At 49.5% G+C, this 16,892-nt stretch overlaps 1 protein-coding gene across 1 annotated transcript in view; it reads left to right on the top strand.

Moving 5' to 3' along the window:
* Window positions 1–16,892, top strand: part of TKFC (triokinase and FMN cyclase) — a 348,508-nt gene that overhangs the window by 92,856 nt on the left and 238,760 nt on the right. The window lies entirely within an intron of this gene.

Genomic DNA, 16,892 nt, shown 5'->3' with positions numbered 1-16,892 from the left:
TCTAGAAGCTACTCCAGCGGATGTGCCCCACTTAGGGAACCAGAAAATTGCAACACTGCTCTTTGCAGACGACACTCTTTTCGTCTCCAAAACACCTATGGGGCTCCAAACCGTAATAAATAGTTTTAAGCTCTTTTGTGATGAGAGGGGTCTCAAAATCAACACTGCTAAGACCAAACTGATGACACTGAATCCCCACAAAACCTACAAGGGGTGCTTAAAATTAAATAATATTCCCCTAGAAAGAGTGAGGAGCTTTGAATACTTGGGCATTACACTATCAGATGGCATAACCTGGAAATAGCACTTAAGTAAGACCCACCTTAAGTTTTCACAGATCACCGAAGACATTAGGTAGGAACACTGTCGCTCATATACAAAACCAGTAGCACCAGCCCTGGAACTATATAAAAGTAGGCAGTAAGTAGTGACCTCTATGGAGCAGAGCTCCGGGGTTTCGAAAAACTGAGCAACCTGACAGCGGCTCAGAACAAGTTCCTTAGGAACCTAGTGTCTCCCCCAATGAGCATAACCCTTTAAAAGAGGACATGGGCATAAAACGTATCAAGGATCTAGTGATGCTACGCCCACTTCTATTCTGGCAGAGGCATTTATCTATGCCAGAACTGTCCTCATATTTATCTGCTTTAGAGGAGGTCTGCTCATTGGATACGATGAACAAAATACAATGGATAAAAACATTAGAAACCTCATCACTAACATTGGCCAAGGGGGGCATAATATTAACTGTCCAGCACCATGTACCAAGAAATAAATTAAAATATAGTATTGGAAATGAGTAGCGCAGACAGAATCAGTGGCTAGCGACCGGGGCAAACTTACTGAGGAGTTTGTAGATTTTAAATCTAGCTGCTTTCTGGAAGGTTATCTCAATCTTATCAAGGTACCGGTCGATAGGAATCTCTATACGCAATTTAGGCACGGTTCCCTGCCTGCAAACTAATTTACAAACTCTTGATCATGCAACGCTAAAGGCTGTCCCTGCTGCCCCGCCCCAATTGAATCAGTTGGCCATGTCTTCTTTGTCTGCCCGGATACGCTAAACCCACAGCAAAATGGCTAATTCCCATCTACAAGCAGCTTGGAACCAGCGACTCAAGATCCACTCTAGGCATACTAAAATCGGACACTAGATCATCATTTTTTTTTTTTTAACTTTATTTTCCAATTTTTGCAAAATACAAATAAAGACCCCCCCAAGGCATCGGTAAGAACATTTGCATACAGGTCGACGGACTCATTATGCCACATCTCGGATTAGGACAACATCTGAAAGCACACAAGTTCATGCAGTACAGCAGAATAACAAGCAGATAACATTTGACATCGTGAGGAAATCAGGCCCAGTTCCGTGCACTGTTCGAATACCCCTCAGTGGGCCCCTCTCCCCTCCCCCTCAGATTCTTGCTCAGAGAATAAGTCGCCACTAGTCCCTTCAGAGTCACTGTGTGACGAGTGCCCTTCTGCAGCCAACTCTGTCATACACATGGCTCGCCACGCCAGCAGGTCCTCCTGTAATTTCTCATCCCTCCTAGTGTGTTGCATGTGTGTTTCCTCTGCGAGTGTCCATTCCCTCACATCCCTGAGCCATGTGTCCACGTCTGGGGCCCTCTGTCCCATCCATGTGATGGCAACCCTGCACCTAGCCAGCACTAGCATCAATTGCAACAATTTATATGAAAGCTTCTGTTTCCTTGGCTTTAGGACCAATGCCAGCAGACAATGTAAGGGTGTTAGTTCGATTCGGAGGCCAGTGGTGGCCGTTATATGAGCTACAACCCCTGTCTAAAAACTCCCCACCAACGGACATTCCCAGGCCAGATGCAAAAAACCCGCCTTCACTGCGCTGCACCTGGGGCAGTTGTCCCTCCTATCCTCCGCGAAGCGGCTCACCGCCTTCGGAGTGAGGTAGGTGCTGTGCAGGAAGTTAAAATGAATAAGCTTAAAGCGCCCATTACAGGACACCCGCCGCGTCAAGACTCCTATACGCTTCCGCTGTCCCTGATCCAGAGGCACTTCCAGGTCCGCCTCCCAGGCCGCCCATGTCGGCGGCACCGGAGGGGCAGAATCACGTTTCATAGCCGCATACGGCAAGGCTATCAACCTATGTCCTCTGCCGCAGAACAGTAGGATATGTACGGTATGGGTCATCGGGGGTATCTCCAGACACTGCAGCCAGATCGAGCGCACTATAGAACGCAACCCTTGGCAATGTAGGTATTGTCCGCCACTTAGGCCAAATGACTCCACCGCCTGCTCATACGTCACGAAGCTCTCCGAGGGGTATAGATCTGCTAAGACCTCGCAGCCCCCCTCTCTCCATTCTCGGAAGGACATATGGTGTTCTATCTCTAGCATGGGGGCCAATATCCAGATCGGTAGATCCCTGTGAAATGGGGCCTAGTGTAGAACCCTTACTATAAAACGTTGGCATACGCCCGCTGTGTGTCTCACCACATAGGGTAGCTCGGCATTGGCTCCTGCCCCACGCATCAGTGCCAGATGAAGCTCCTGCACTGTCGCCCTTCCTGCAAGTAATCGCGTCTCCCATACATCCGCGTCTGCAAACCATCTGGCCGCCGGAAGTAGCTGTGCTGTGTAATAGTAAAGGTCGAAGTGTGGGGCTTCCAATCCCCCTTCCTCAAAGGAGCGCACGACAGTACGGAGGGCCACTCTGCTTCGCCGACCCGCCCAGAGCAGGGATGTAAGCAGCGTATTGAGGGTTCGAGAAATCCTAGGCGGAAGAGGGCACAACGTGTTCTGAAGGACATACAGTGTCCTTGGCAGCATCACCATCTTAGCGACGGCCAGCCTCCCCATTAGGGACAGTGGTAGGGTGTTCCAAAAGGACACGGATTGCTGGTGAGACGTAATCACCCGGTCTATGTTCTGGGCGAGGGACTGCTCCTCTGTTGAGGCCACATGAATGCCTAGGTATTGGAAACTGGTCTGTTCCCATCGCAGCCCAAGCTCTGGCAAGTCCTCCAGGGGTATTGCTTCAAAGCCCGATAGCGGGAAAATAAGGGACTTACTACGGTTAAGCCACAAGCCCGACACCTCGCCAAAACGGTCCAGGTGATGCAGTAACCTCGGAAGCGCCTCACTCTGGGTTTTCAAGTAAAACAAGGCGTCACCCGCATATAGCGACAGTACATTGCACGTGTCACCCACCTGAATACCCCATTGTCTCATCTCAGTCCCAATCATGACAGCAAACGACTCGAGGGCTAGGGCAAAAAGTAGTGGTGAGAGGGGGCATCCTTGTCTTTTGCCCCGTCCCAGCTGCCACTCCTCCGATCTCGCGGCTCCTAGGCGCACCCTGGCTCGAGGGGAGCTATATGACACTAGATCATCATTAGTGTGCGCAACTGCGAAGTTCCTGGGTCACATGTGGGGCCTGAAAAGGAAGGTCATGAGCTGAGACCTGATTTTACCCTAGTAAGCCCCGGCCCTGCTCATGAAAGCACTGATTTAAAACATAAGGGTATATTAGTATTGAGGGAACCATCAACCATTGATTTTAGAATATGTCTGTCTTGGTATGTAGAATTATATTAGACTGTTTGCATTATTATTAATCAGCTTGTTTTAACCAGTCTGTTTTATCCATGTATTAAGTATTCTGAACTGGCCTTTTGGAACTTGTTTTTTTGTGATTATTGCACAGCCTTATTAAGCCGACTTTAACATGATTAATTACTGTGTATTTAAGAAATACTGATGGGCTATTTTTTATTTCTTTTTAATTTTAAAACATTTTTGGATAGTGTGTATTTACATTGTGCTTTAGTGGCCTGATGACCGAATAAAGCGTATTGAATTGAATTGAAACAATATATTTATTTTATAACTTTTATTGAAAATATTCAACAAAAACATATAAACGCTGGAAGGGTAGAGAGGGTAAAGGGAGAAAGGAAAAAAAGAGAAGCAGTATTACAATATAAATGTAAAATAAGACATTATGAAATTCTCCTTGCTGTAATAGGTAAGTGTGAAGTTAAATACTAACCAAAGATCTTTCTTCCAATGTGATGGGGATGGGAACTTTCTGTACCTACTGCTAAGTAATGAAGTAATGTAATATATATAATGTATACATTCTAGCGTAAAGTAAATTAGTAACAAACAGATATGTATGATCGTTCATATAAAGATGGGCTACCATTCAGCACACCTACAACAACTTAAAATGTTATATTTAGTAGGTATGATTGCAGTGAAGACCATATCTTTTTCAGCCAGGACGAGGGCAGGAGTAGGTTTGCATAGAGCTCGAGATGGGCGTTACAGTAAAAGAAACAATAGTTTAGTGACCTCCCTAAACAACAAAACCCAGGCAGAATTATCTAAGACCAGTCTTTCCTGCTGCTACCTTTTATAACAGAATTGCATTTTGATGGCCCCTTCAGAAAGAAATGAAGATGAATCATTCTCTCTAACTTTCCTTTCTTTGAATGGTATTTTAATATGTGATTGTGCAAGTTATTATCGGTGTTTTTATATTTTTGGTGGGATCTTATCAGTAATTTTAGGCTTAAACCCAATACAGGATAGCCTATCCATAGTACATCTTGTTTGAGTTATGCATTTCCTTCTCTACCTGGCAAAGAGTGTCTGTGGCTAGGTGCAGTGTAAGTTATAGCACTTGTAATAGTTCTATTTGGTGAGCACCTGCATAAGTGTGGCTGTGTGTGACATAGGCGCAAATGTTCCAGAAGAGCCCATAAGTGAATAGAAAGCACTGTCATATATGGTAGACCCAAGGATACCGCTTTGGCCATGCACGTACACAGTCCCGATTTTGATAGTAAAGTGACAGTCCCGCAGAGCCTTTCTTGTGCTGTGTGTCAGGTGGAAGGGGCAGATCCTTTGGGGTCTCTATGACTGAAGTGCTCAGCAATAAAATTATCCTGAGTCAGTAGCAGGCAGGTTACATAGAACCATACTGTTCTCTGGCTGTCTCTGCAGTGTCCAACGCTGGAGAGGAGGAGCCTCTTGGAAGCTGGACCAACTAGCAACCGGAGGCATTAACTGGGTGACACATGAAGATTGTCAACCTAGTGAATGATAAATATGAGATCCGATTCCATGTCCAGGGTGTGTGCACTATCCTGAGGCACCAAGCTGTGTCTATGGGTCTGTGTTGCAGTATTTCATCCAGGGGATTTACATGTACTGGTTGTTCGGTGTAGACGAGTGTCAGTCCATCAGACAAACCCAAAGGCTCATGTCACTTGCCTCACCATCTGCTATTGCCACTATTTTCTGATGGAGAGGTGATGGAGACCCATAGCTAAGCCTTCTTGGGATGGTAGATGTGCTTCAATTCCAGTAGGAAGTAGCAACCACAGGGTGATGTGCAAAGCTCATTTTTCGATAAGATTTATGGCTATTAGGTTCAATAACATTCAATGGATTTGTGAGACAAATGTCTGAGTTAACTTCTTGGATTGAAATAGTCTTGAAACCCAGTCTGCAAAACTCTCCCACTGTAGCCATCAAGGCTGCTCCTGTGAGCCTACTCTGTACCAGGGAAGCAGTTATTAATACATATCCATGTATCCATGGTTGGCAGCTTGTACTTGACTAGGTAACACCAAGCAGAAGCGATGACCAATGTACCCATTGACTTTAATAATGGATTGAGCTTGTGTATCGGGAACCGTCTATGTAGACATGAATCTAGCAAATATACCCTATCAGTTATGCACAACAAACTGAGTACTTTATTACTCCGTGAAGCACTTTGTGGTACCATTAGGATAGGCAAGTACTATACAAATGCACCACCAGGGAATGCCACGTTCCACTGACTGCTACTATTGATCCGGGCATCCTGTTGTTGTGCACAGTGAGTGGCCGCGGTGGGGATGCACATGCTTTAGGTGATTTATTCTGTTGACAGCTGTTTTTTTTTTACTCTGATGAAAACAGACAAACATTCCTACAGCAGCGACAGAGAGAGTCCGTACCGGGTTTTTGCGCTGACCGCCGATTGCGGTGTGCTTCAGGCTTCGAGGAGATGCAAGGAAGGACGCTAAGACGCAGAGACCCCGAAATTGTTGTCTCGCGCTCTCGTGGTTTCCAGCTCCCAGTTACCCAACCCTGCTGAGGCGCTGGGCAGGCTGAGCCGAGCGAAGCAGAGGCAGGGCGTGCTGTAAGTTGCGTGGTTGAGCCGAGTTGGTGTTGGTGTTGCACCAGCGTGAGTCGGCGCCGTGCCCTCTGTGCCTTGAAACCACAGCAATAACCACAGACTACCAAAGCTTGCTTGAAACCACAGCAATAACCGCAGACTACCACAGCCTGCCACAGACAGCATTGTGCACTGAGCGGATCTGAGAGCTGAGAGGCTCTGAGAGGTACGGTACAGCGCAGCGGGGCACCGGTGAGGAGCTGGCAGAAGGGAACAGGGTATAGAGCTCACAGAGGGCCATGAGAGAGTGAGGAGGTGAGCGTGACTACCTCTAGTGGACGTCACAGAGTGAAGGGCCCAGGCATACCCACGTAGGCGGCCAGACTTAGGGCCCGATTATGATTGCGGTGAATCCGCATCCTCCGGGCCGGCGGAAGCCACCGTCGGCCCGGAGGATGCAGATTCACCGCTGTGGTGATTCACAAGACCCCCGCCAGATTAGGATGGCAGGGGGGTCGGGAAGCCCGTCCGCAGCTTTTCCGCCGCGGTCCCGCGGCGGAAAATCTCTAATATGGTGGCGATGTCTATCAGACACCGCCAGCCATATTAGGATGCATGCGTAAACATGCTTTTCCACGGCGGCTTTTCCGCCGTGGAAAAGCATGTGGTCTTTTCAGTTTGGGAGCCCGTTGCGGGCCCCCATGGTGTCAGGGGGTGGGAGGTGCACATGGGGGGTACCTATGGTACCCCCCTGCTTTTACATGTACAAAGCGGCAGGCACCGCGCGGTGCCTGCCACTTTGTGCATGTAAATGCTATACATGCATTTTTAACATTGCGGCGGGTACTGCTTCAAGCAGCACCCGCCGCAATGTTAAAAATACAGGATGTGACCGCCAGGGTGGCGGTCACATCCTAATTCGTACAGAGGGACCGCCACTGCCCCTGCGGACGGTCCCTCCACCTCTGGGATGGCAGACGGACGCAGGTCCGTCCGCCATCCTAATAGGCCCCTAGGTCGGGTGAGGCTTGTGGTGCTTCCAGCGAGTCCTGCTCTCGTCCTCTCTCATTATCTCCCTATCTCTCGCTGATCTTCTCGCTCCACTCTTAGCATCCTCGGTAACCCATATTCCCTTTCCTCTCCTCTCCTCGCCTCATTTATCATCGTCACCACCGCTACTACTTACCAACTGGACTCGCAATTGGTGGGACTAGCCGAATTGGAACCACTGCACAGAGCTGAGTAGGAAAAAAAAGGGAAGAAGAAGAAGGAGTAAAGAATAACAGAATAAAAGCAAAAAGTAAAAAGCAGAGCAATGAGGTCGGGAGGTCAAGGGACCAGAAAGCATCTATTAAACCCCCTAAAAGAACGAGAAGAGCAAACAAAAATCTCAACAAGGACCTAATGAAGATCAGCGAAGATGGTATGGGGAAAAAAGAGGGAAAGGAGGAGGAAGAGGGAGAACTTCTCTTGGTTTCCCCTCTGCTCACAAGCCCCAAACTTTCATCAGATATCAAGGCGAGAGAAACCGCAAGTGCATTTCCCTTGAATAAATGCGTCTCCCAACCTAAAATCTACACGAAGTTTTCATTAATTAAAGACACCGGTTCAGCCCTCTGTTTAAATAGTCGCAATTCAAGCAATCAGCCAACTCCACTACAACCAAGTAGGGCATATCCCTTGAAGCAACAACCACAGGCGGGGTCAAAGAGTGAACCAGCTGAACCTGGAGCTGAACCCGGAGGAGGAGGGAACTGTGTGGAAGAGGTTGCACACGTAAGCAAAGAAGAGCCAAACAAGGGACTTGAAAAGATTGCTCCATGGATTCAAAATGTGCAGGAACAGGGATGCGGATGGGAGCAGGTAGACCCAAACCTAAAGATAAACCCAAAGGGCCGTGGTTGTAGAGGCATAAAGGAGAACAAAAGAGAGGGTCAAGATGCGATCACAGGTCCCAAAAATTGAAAGAGAAGTCCTACAAGCCTTGATAGTCCTATAGCTCGTGAATCCTTAGAATCTTTCAAGGGAGGACAAGGACCACACGGAAAATTCGAGAGGCAAGAAGGGCCAGAGGCAGCAGCACCCTGGGGGCCCAGGTACCATACACCGCAGGGCAAGGATGATGTGCAAAACAATGAATACACGCAGCAGGGTGATGTTTCAGCTCAATCAGAGCTGGTGCTCTGTAAGTACACACCCACGTTACCAGAGGATAGGTTGGCACTACAAGAATGTAAGAGAACGAGGGAACTGGTAACAGTGGCAGACATGAATGACATGAAAGAGGAGAGGCCACTTAACACACAAACTATACGGTAAGCCACAGTGCAGGAACGGCTTGCACCCCACACAAATCATCAACACCTTGAGAAACAACTTGAGCAAGTCGAGCTAGGCGGCGCGTTGAGCCAAATCGAAACTCACTCTCCGGGCCTAGCCACTCTAACTAACACACCACCTATACCAATCCAGGCCACAGATTCTGAAATCTCGAATCTCATCCCCGAGGAGTGGGAAGAACTGGTAGCGTCCTACCCCGCGGCCCCACAGGGAGAACTATCAGGAGGGATCAACACCACACCACAACAAATGCAAATTCCGGGAAGGAAACACTAAAAGTAAAATAAGATATTTGGTCATTGCTTCTGCACACAATGCAACTGTCGGTAAATACCATTCAATATCAGTCGGACAAGATGGATCTCCAACTTTCCGTCCTTAACTCTCTGCCAGTTTTTGTTGCCAATATTGACGGCAAAGTTAGCAGAGCTTAACAACCTAGGTTAGAGGGACCCAAGCAGAGACTCAATTCATACAACCTAAATAGTCCTGCATAACAATTGTGGATAAGTTGGCAACCTTCCATCGGCAATGGACAACCTCCTCTCTGACATTAGGGAGGGAGTAAAAAACAAACCTTTAGATGGTCCTGCTAGAAAGAGAAATGAAATTTGGCCGCCACTGTTAGCAGGAACCCAGTTATTACCTCAGGAGAGCCCAAAGATAACCCAAGAACTTTAGCAGTACAGGGAAACGCAGACTCAATAAAGGCAGGGCCCAATACCAGCCAGCAAAATGGAGGAACCCAACCACCACTAATTATGAACACAATGCCACTGGACGAATACTTGCAAAACGAAATTGCACCGGAGCATCTCCGATCTGGAAAGCAGAAAAGGAAGGGGCGTAATTAAAAGAGAAAAACCCCTGTAATAGCTTGGGGCAAGAGTAAGATTAGTGGGAACATGATACCAGACCCAACACAAAACAGCCCTGTCCAGATGAGCGATGATATAGATATGGACTTAGAGCTAAGAAAAACTGGAAACCAGGAAGTGAGGAAAAAATCCAAACGAAAAACATCTCAAAATATAAACTGTGCCACCATTCGCTCCCAAAAAAAGGAAGACGGAGGCGACTCCCAAGGGGCCACAATTGCAGCAAGTGCCACCAGCTCAGAGCCAACGTATGCAAATTAAATGAGCGCTCAAAGACAAGTAGAAGTAACTGAGGAATGCCAGGGGTCAGGGGACGATCTTACTATGGCACAGAATAGCCCAACCCAAGAGAAGGGGCAAGCAGGCAACCCCACAAAGGTGTTTCACCCGGAGTACAAATCTATGGGCGCAATATTTTAAACAGGGGGAATATATTACGCCTACTGAAATCCATCGACAGCCTCAAAAACATATCCTCCAACGACATCGAGTCAGTAGAATTTATAGAACTGCGTGTTACTCAGGGGTAGAAGTAACAAAAACATGATGGGCTACAGCAGAATTAGGTGAGAACAAGCAAAGTTTAACTCATGGGGAATAAAAATTCGACCATTCTTAAAAACAAGATACCCGGATCCTCTGACTCTTGAAAGCCAGCAATGGAAAGAGAATGGACAGACTAATACAAACCCTCGCTCTCTTTCAGTACTGCGAGGGGCTCGGAGCAACACCCCTGATAACTTAGTCCACCGAGAGCAGTGTAATAAGAGACCGCCTGCCACGAAAAAGCCCAAGCCTGCAAGACTGGAGTTGGCTCTCCAGGACCATAAATGCTAAAACAAAAAATCAATGACAAAGTATAGCCAAAGCTGGGAACACGCTAAACGTCTTCAACCTGTGTTCCTGGAACATCAATGGCCTAGGGCAATGCTTTCCAAACTTTTCATGTTGGTGACACACTTTTTAGACATGTATCTGTTCGCGACACAGTAATTCAGTTTTAATAGCAAACTGGAAGTAAAATTAACTGAATTTTCAGATATGCATCATTTCGCGACATGGTAATTCAGTTCTAGTCGCAAACCGGAGATTAAATTAACTGCATATAAGAGATCATGACAAATACATATGTCATAGAAATTGCAAATAACTAAATGTATGGGGACCCAACATAAACAAAAGCTTTCATTGATATTTTAAAAAATATATGATTTGTAAGATCACACATACATTTCCAAAAACATGTTGTCCTTTATAATTGAGTGTTTTGGTTACCAGATCCCAGGGTTAGCCACCAGATGTTGAGGACGCCCCTTTTCTGCCGGTGATAGATACTGAATTTCAGGGGTGCCCACATTCTACCAGGGTTAATCACAAAATGTCAGGAAAGGCCGCATTGTGCTGAGGATGCGGACCCTATGCTAGCCATCTCCGCCGGGTTCAACTGAGAGCCAATTTACAGCTTGAACGGTCACTGTATGTCAGTGGTCCGTTACAACAAGATGCCATACACCAGTGGGAGACTCCACAGCAGGAAATGTCTCTCTCAGACACTGTAACCTGGGCGGGACCGGGGTTCGCGTTGACCGAAGGGAAAGGCAGCAGTCGTGTTCTGGTTACCACGGGTTTTATTGAGTCAAACAAAATATCAGAACAAGTCTTTCTGGGCAAGGTAGTTCTGCGGGGAACCGACTTCGTGAGCTCCTCTTATCACGGGCTTCGTCTGCTCTGGACCTCCGATAGCCGGTCTGGCTTCGTCGGGGATAGGAGTCTCCCTGTTCCGTCTTGGCGTCTCCTCTCCAAGGACCGGAAGAAAACAAAAGAAAGGCAGGGTGTGAGGGGGGTATCCAATCCGTATCAACACTCAGGGAAAGGGAGTGAGGAGAACTACAACCCGTGCTCGGACGCTATCTACAAGTGCGAGGGAGGGGGTGCTCAGGGTAGGGAACCGGGACAAGGGGAACCGCTATTTCACAACGGGACCGCCCTTCCGTCCCACCCAGCCCCGGATCGTATTACGCACCTGGGCAAGCCACACACCTCCCCCGGGTAGGTGGCTGGGCAGCTCGTGGGACCGGTGGCCTCCAGGCGTCTCCTCTGTCGACAGGACCTCTTCTCCTTGCTTCGACTCGCTTCTCCAACTCGTTTCCTTCTTCCTCCAACCTCTCTCTTCCTCCCCACTCCGGGTGTACAAGCACACCTCGTCTCGCGGTGTTTCCGCATTTGACGGCGTTCCGTCGTCCTGGAACCCCGCCCACTCGTCCTCGGCCTGAGTGTTAAAGGGCCAGTCCCTTTTACCCTCCGTGCATGAGGCAGTCTCGGATGCACTCCCTCGGTAGTCTATCTGCTGAGGGAGACAAGAGGGGGTGAGTGGGGGTGTACACCTAGCTCCAGGGATCAGTACAGGGTCGTTTCCTACCACGGGCAGCGGATACGGGGACACCCCGTTACACACCTCCCCCCTAGGACGCTCAAGTTCGGGGAGCGGATGCCTGGACAAATAGTCTGCCCCCACATTCTCGGAGCCCTTCCGATGTTTCACAGTGAATGAATAAGGCTGTAGGGACAAGAACCATCTCATCACCCAGGCGTTATTGGACTTGTTCCGTGACATCCAGAGGAGGGGGGCGTGGTCCGTGAACAGGGTAAACGGGTGTCCCTCTAGGTAGTAAAAGAGTTTCTCAACTGCCCACTTAACTGCCAAACACTCCTTTTCTATGGTGGCATACCTTAGCTCACGGGGAAACAGCTTACGGCTCACATACAGTATGGGATGGTCTTGGCCATCGGGCCCAGTCTGCGACAACACGGCCCGATACCATAATCGGAGGCGTCGGTGTGCAGAGTGAAGGGCTTTGTGAAGTCAGGGGAAGATAGGACGGGAGTAGACGTGATGATGTGTTTGAGATGATGGAACGCTGATTGCATGGCTTCGGTGGGTATGACGGGGGTGATGGACTTGCCGGGATGTCTCAAGGAATCCGAAAGGGGGGCGGCTATGTGTGAGAATCGGGGTATGAAGCGCCTGTAATACCCTATCAGACCTAGGAATGCTCTCAGCTCTTTTCTGGTGGAGGGAAATGGGGTATCGGCTATAGCCCTTATTTTCTCTATCTGTGGTTCTATGATCCCATGACCCACCACATACCCAAGGTATTTCACCTTTTGATAGGCCACTTTGGATTTCTTCGCATTTATTTTTAGGCCTGCTTGTTCCAGGGCTTGAAACACCTCATGCAGGTGTCGTAAGTGTGAGCACCATGATGGACTGTGGATGACTATGTCGTCTAGATAAGCGGATGCAAAGGTGGATACATCTTTCAGGACTGTATTCATGAGTCGCTGGAAGGTGGCGGGCGCTCCGTGAAGTCCAAACGGGAGGACGGTGAACTCGTAGTGCCCTTCGTGGGTACTGAAGGCAGTCTTCCGTCTGTCTTCCTCTTTGAGGGGCACCTGCCAGTATCCCTTGGTAAGGTCCAACGTGGTGATATACTGGGCGTCCCCCAAACGTTCGATTAATTCGTCCACTCTTGGTAGTGGGTAGGCATCAAAGGTAGAGATCTCATTTAATGCCCTAAAGTCCATACAGAACCGGCGGGATCCATCTGGTTTGGGGATCATGACAATCGGACTGGACCAATTGCTTTTGGATGGCCTGATGACTCCCAGTTCCAGCATGTCCTCCACTTCTTTCTGTATAGCGTGTCTTCTGGATTCCGGCACTCTATATGGTTTGATCTTGATAGTCTTCCCAGGAACTGTGTCAATACAATGCTCCGCCAAAGAGGTTCTCCCGGGTATACTCGAGAAGAGGGAGTCGTGTCTGAGGAGTATGTTCTTGAGCTCCCCGTTCTGCTCTCTGGTCAACTCGTCATTGACAACCAATTCCTCTCTAGTGGAAGATGGGGTGACGGTCGTTGCTAGGTGTGCTCCGGTTGGCACTGGTCCCAACCATTTTTTCAATAAATTGATATGATAGACTTGTGTCTTGTGGGGACCCATCTGCAATCTATAGCTGGTTCTTCCGATGGTTTCCAGGACCTTATGTGGACCCACCCATTCCGCTCTGACCTTCTGGGTGGAAGAGGGAAGGAGGATCAATGCCCAATCGTTTATCTTCAAACTGCGCCATTTTTTCTCTTGTCGTAGGCCGTTTTTTGTCTTCTCTGATGGATTTCTAGGTTGGTATAGGCCAAGTCCCTCAATTTCCCCAACCAGCTTTTTAGGTTTTGGGCATACTCCAAGGTGTTGGCAGTCTCCTCCGGTATCTCGTTCTCCCATGCGTCTTTTGTCATTTCCATCAAGGAGCGGGGTTGTCGGCCGTACAGCAGCTCAAATGAGGAGAGGCCGAGGCTACTTTGTCTTTGTCCTCTGATGACATAAAGAGCTAGGGGCAACATTTGATCCCATTCAGCCCCACTGACCTCTATCATTTTTCTGAGGGTTGTCTTGAGAGTTCTATTGTACCTTTCCACAAGGCCATCCGTTTGTGGATGATACACGGACGTGCGTATTTGATGGATATCTAGGCTTTTACACACGTCCTTCATCAGTTTGGACACAAACGGGGTGCCTTGATCGGTGAGTATTTCTTTAGGAAAACCCACTCGACTGAAAACCTCAACCATTCGCTCTGCTACCTGTTTGGTGGTAGCCGCTGTCAAAGGAAAAGCCTCGGGAAAACGAGTGGCATAGTCAACCATCACCAGCACATGCTGGTACCCTTTTCTAGTTTTGGGTAGGGGTCCTATGAGGTCCATCCCAACTCTCGAAGGGCTTTCCTATGATCGGAAGAGGCTGTAAGGGAACGGACGGGGGTCTGGTCATGTTCATCCTTTGGCATATGCTACATTCCCTGCAATACTCTGAGGTGTCTTTGTAGATACCTGGCCAGTAAAAGTGCCTGATGATATTCTGAGTTGTCTTTTCTCCCCCTATATGGCCCGCGAGTAAATGACTATGGGCGAAGAATAGAACCTGGTTACGGAAGGAAACGGGCACCAACAGTTGGGCTTCCTCGTTCGGGTTCCCTTCTCGGTACAACAGATCATGTCTAATGACAAACCGGGGATACTTATCCGGGTTTTGCCCTTGAGCCTGATGGGCTTGCTCCCACGCATTAAATAACATGGGGTCATTGGTCTGGGCGAAGCGAAAGCTCCTGTCCAGTACCCATGGTTCCGGGGAGAGCATCGCGGGGCATGGTTCATGGGGTCTGTCTATTTGTGGGACCGGACTTCCTATGCGGTCAAGGCTTGTTTTAAACATGGACAAGAATCGGGGGTTGTCTGTCCCTATGATTAGGTCTTCGGGCAAAGAAGCCAACACCCCCACCCTGACCGTTTGTGTATCCCCCTCCTTGAGTTGTATGGGAATGTTCGCCACAGTATAAGGACGTACATCGCCATGCACACAACGAATGCTAACCATCTGTCGGGGCACATATTGAGAAAGGGTGACATGTTTAGTTTGAATCACGGATTGTCTACACCCTGAATCTAGCAAGGCCGGAATAGAGGACCTGTTTACCCTGACACTTACTCTGTAGGAGCCCCCATCTCAGCCGAGAAGAGGACGGATTTGGGGAGGTATCCCACCTCCATGGGTTCATCAGGGGGTCTTCGTTTCGGGCAGTGTCGGGCAATGTGTCCCCAATGTCCACAGTCAAAGCACTGGGGACCGGAGGTTCCAGGGCTCTCGGGTCTCCAGGGTCGTGCTTTGGGGTGCTCTATCTGGCGTGGCGGCTTCCTCTCTGGTTTAGGAGCCGGTCTGGGTGTCTTATCCGCCTCCCATCCGGGGGTTCTGGGCTGGGCCCGGGCAAATGAGGAGGCCATTTCTATGGCCTGAGCGGTTGTAAGATCATGATGCTGCCTGAGCCACCTCTGCGTGGCGTATGGAAGAGCTTCCAAATACTGCTCCAAGTATATTCGATCCATTATTTCCTCCTTGGTGCTGCTTGCGGGGGTCAACCATTTGTCGGCGACCATTCGTAAACGTACGAATAAGGTTTTAGGATTCTCCCCAGGGGAGCCTCGTTCCTTCCGGAACCTGAGACGATAGGCCTCGGCATCCAGCCCCAGATGATCTAATATGATCCGTTTCACCTCGGTGTAGGGGGTATCCCCAGTGGGGTTCGCAACCTGGTAAGCGGCTTGCGCCTCACCCACCAGGAGGGGGGCCAAAAAGAAAGGCCACTTTATAACGGGCCAACCACAGGCCCTGGCGGCTCGTTCGAAATTCAGGAGGAACGAGTCGGGATCCTCACCGGGTTGGTATTTCTGGAGTGAGATAGCCGCCGATCCATGGGGTATGCTTCTCTCTACACTGCTCCCGGGAGAGGCTGCATCCACCCACGGGGCCTGGGGTCTGGTGGCCAATGCCTCCTTAAGCAAGTCGCGATTGGCTTGGGCAGCGTTGAGTTGCTGTTCAGCGACCCACTCGAGCCTTTCCTGTCCTTTTGCCAGCTGCTCGATTACCGTTTCCATCTTCTGTGCGCAGATGGGGTCTATGCCCGCATTCTCCACCACTGTAACCTGGGCGGGACCGGGGTTCGCGTTGACCGAAGGGAAAGGCAGCAGTCGTGTTCTGGTTACCACGGGTTTTATTGAGTCAAACAAAATATCAGAACAAGTCTTTCTGGGCAAGGTAGTTCTGCGGGGAGACCGACTTCGTGAGCTCCTCTTATCACGGGCTTCGACTGTTCTGGACCTCCGATAGCCGGTCTGGCTTTGTCGGGGATAGGAGTCTCCCTGTTCCGTCTTGGCGTCTCCTCTCCAAGGACCGGAAGAAAACAAAAGAAAGGCAGAGTGTGAGGGGGGTATCCAACCCGTATCAACACTCAGGGAAAGGGAGTGAGGAGAACTACGACCCGTGCTCGGACACTATCTACAAGTGCGAGGGAGGGGGTGCTCAGAGTAGGGAACCGGGACAAGGGGAACCGCTATTTCACAACAGGACCGCCCTTCCGTCCCACCCAGCCCCGGATCGTATTACGCACCTGGGCAAGCCACACACCTCCCCCGGGTGGGTGGCTGGGCGGCTCGTGGGACCGGTGGCCTCCAGGCGTCTCCTCTGTCGACAGGACCTCTTCTCCTTGCTTCGACTCGCTTCTCCAACTCGTTTCCTTCTTCCTCCAACCTCTCTCTTCCTCGCCACTCCGGGTGTACAAGCACACCTCGTCTCGCGGTGTTTCCGCATTTGACGGCGTTCCGACGTCCTGGAACCCCGCCCACTCGTCCTCGGCCTGAGTATTAAAGGGCCAGTCCCTTTTACCCTCCGTGCATGAGGCAGTCTCGGATGCACTCCCTCGGTAGTCCATCTGCTGAGGGAGACAAGAGGGGGTGAGTGGGGGTGTACACCTAGCTCCAGGGATCAGTACAGGGTTGTTTCCTACCACGGGCAGCGGATACGGGGACACCCCGTTACAGACACACACACACAAACAAACCATACACATGCATCGGCACAAACACAGAAACATGTACTGAGGCAGAAACATGTTAACAACAAAACACTTA

Source organism: Lissotriton helveticus, chromosome 3_1, assembly GCF_964261635.1.
Source record: "Lissotriton helveticus chromosome 3_1, aLisHel1.1, whole genome shotgun sequence".
In the NCBI taxonomy this organism is placed as follows: domain Eukaryota; kingdom Metazoa; phylum Chordata; class Amphibia; order Caudata; family Salamandridae; genus Lissotriton; species Lissotriton helveticus.
This window is presented reverse-complemented; position numbering and strand designations above follow the sequence as displayed.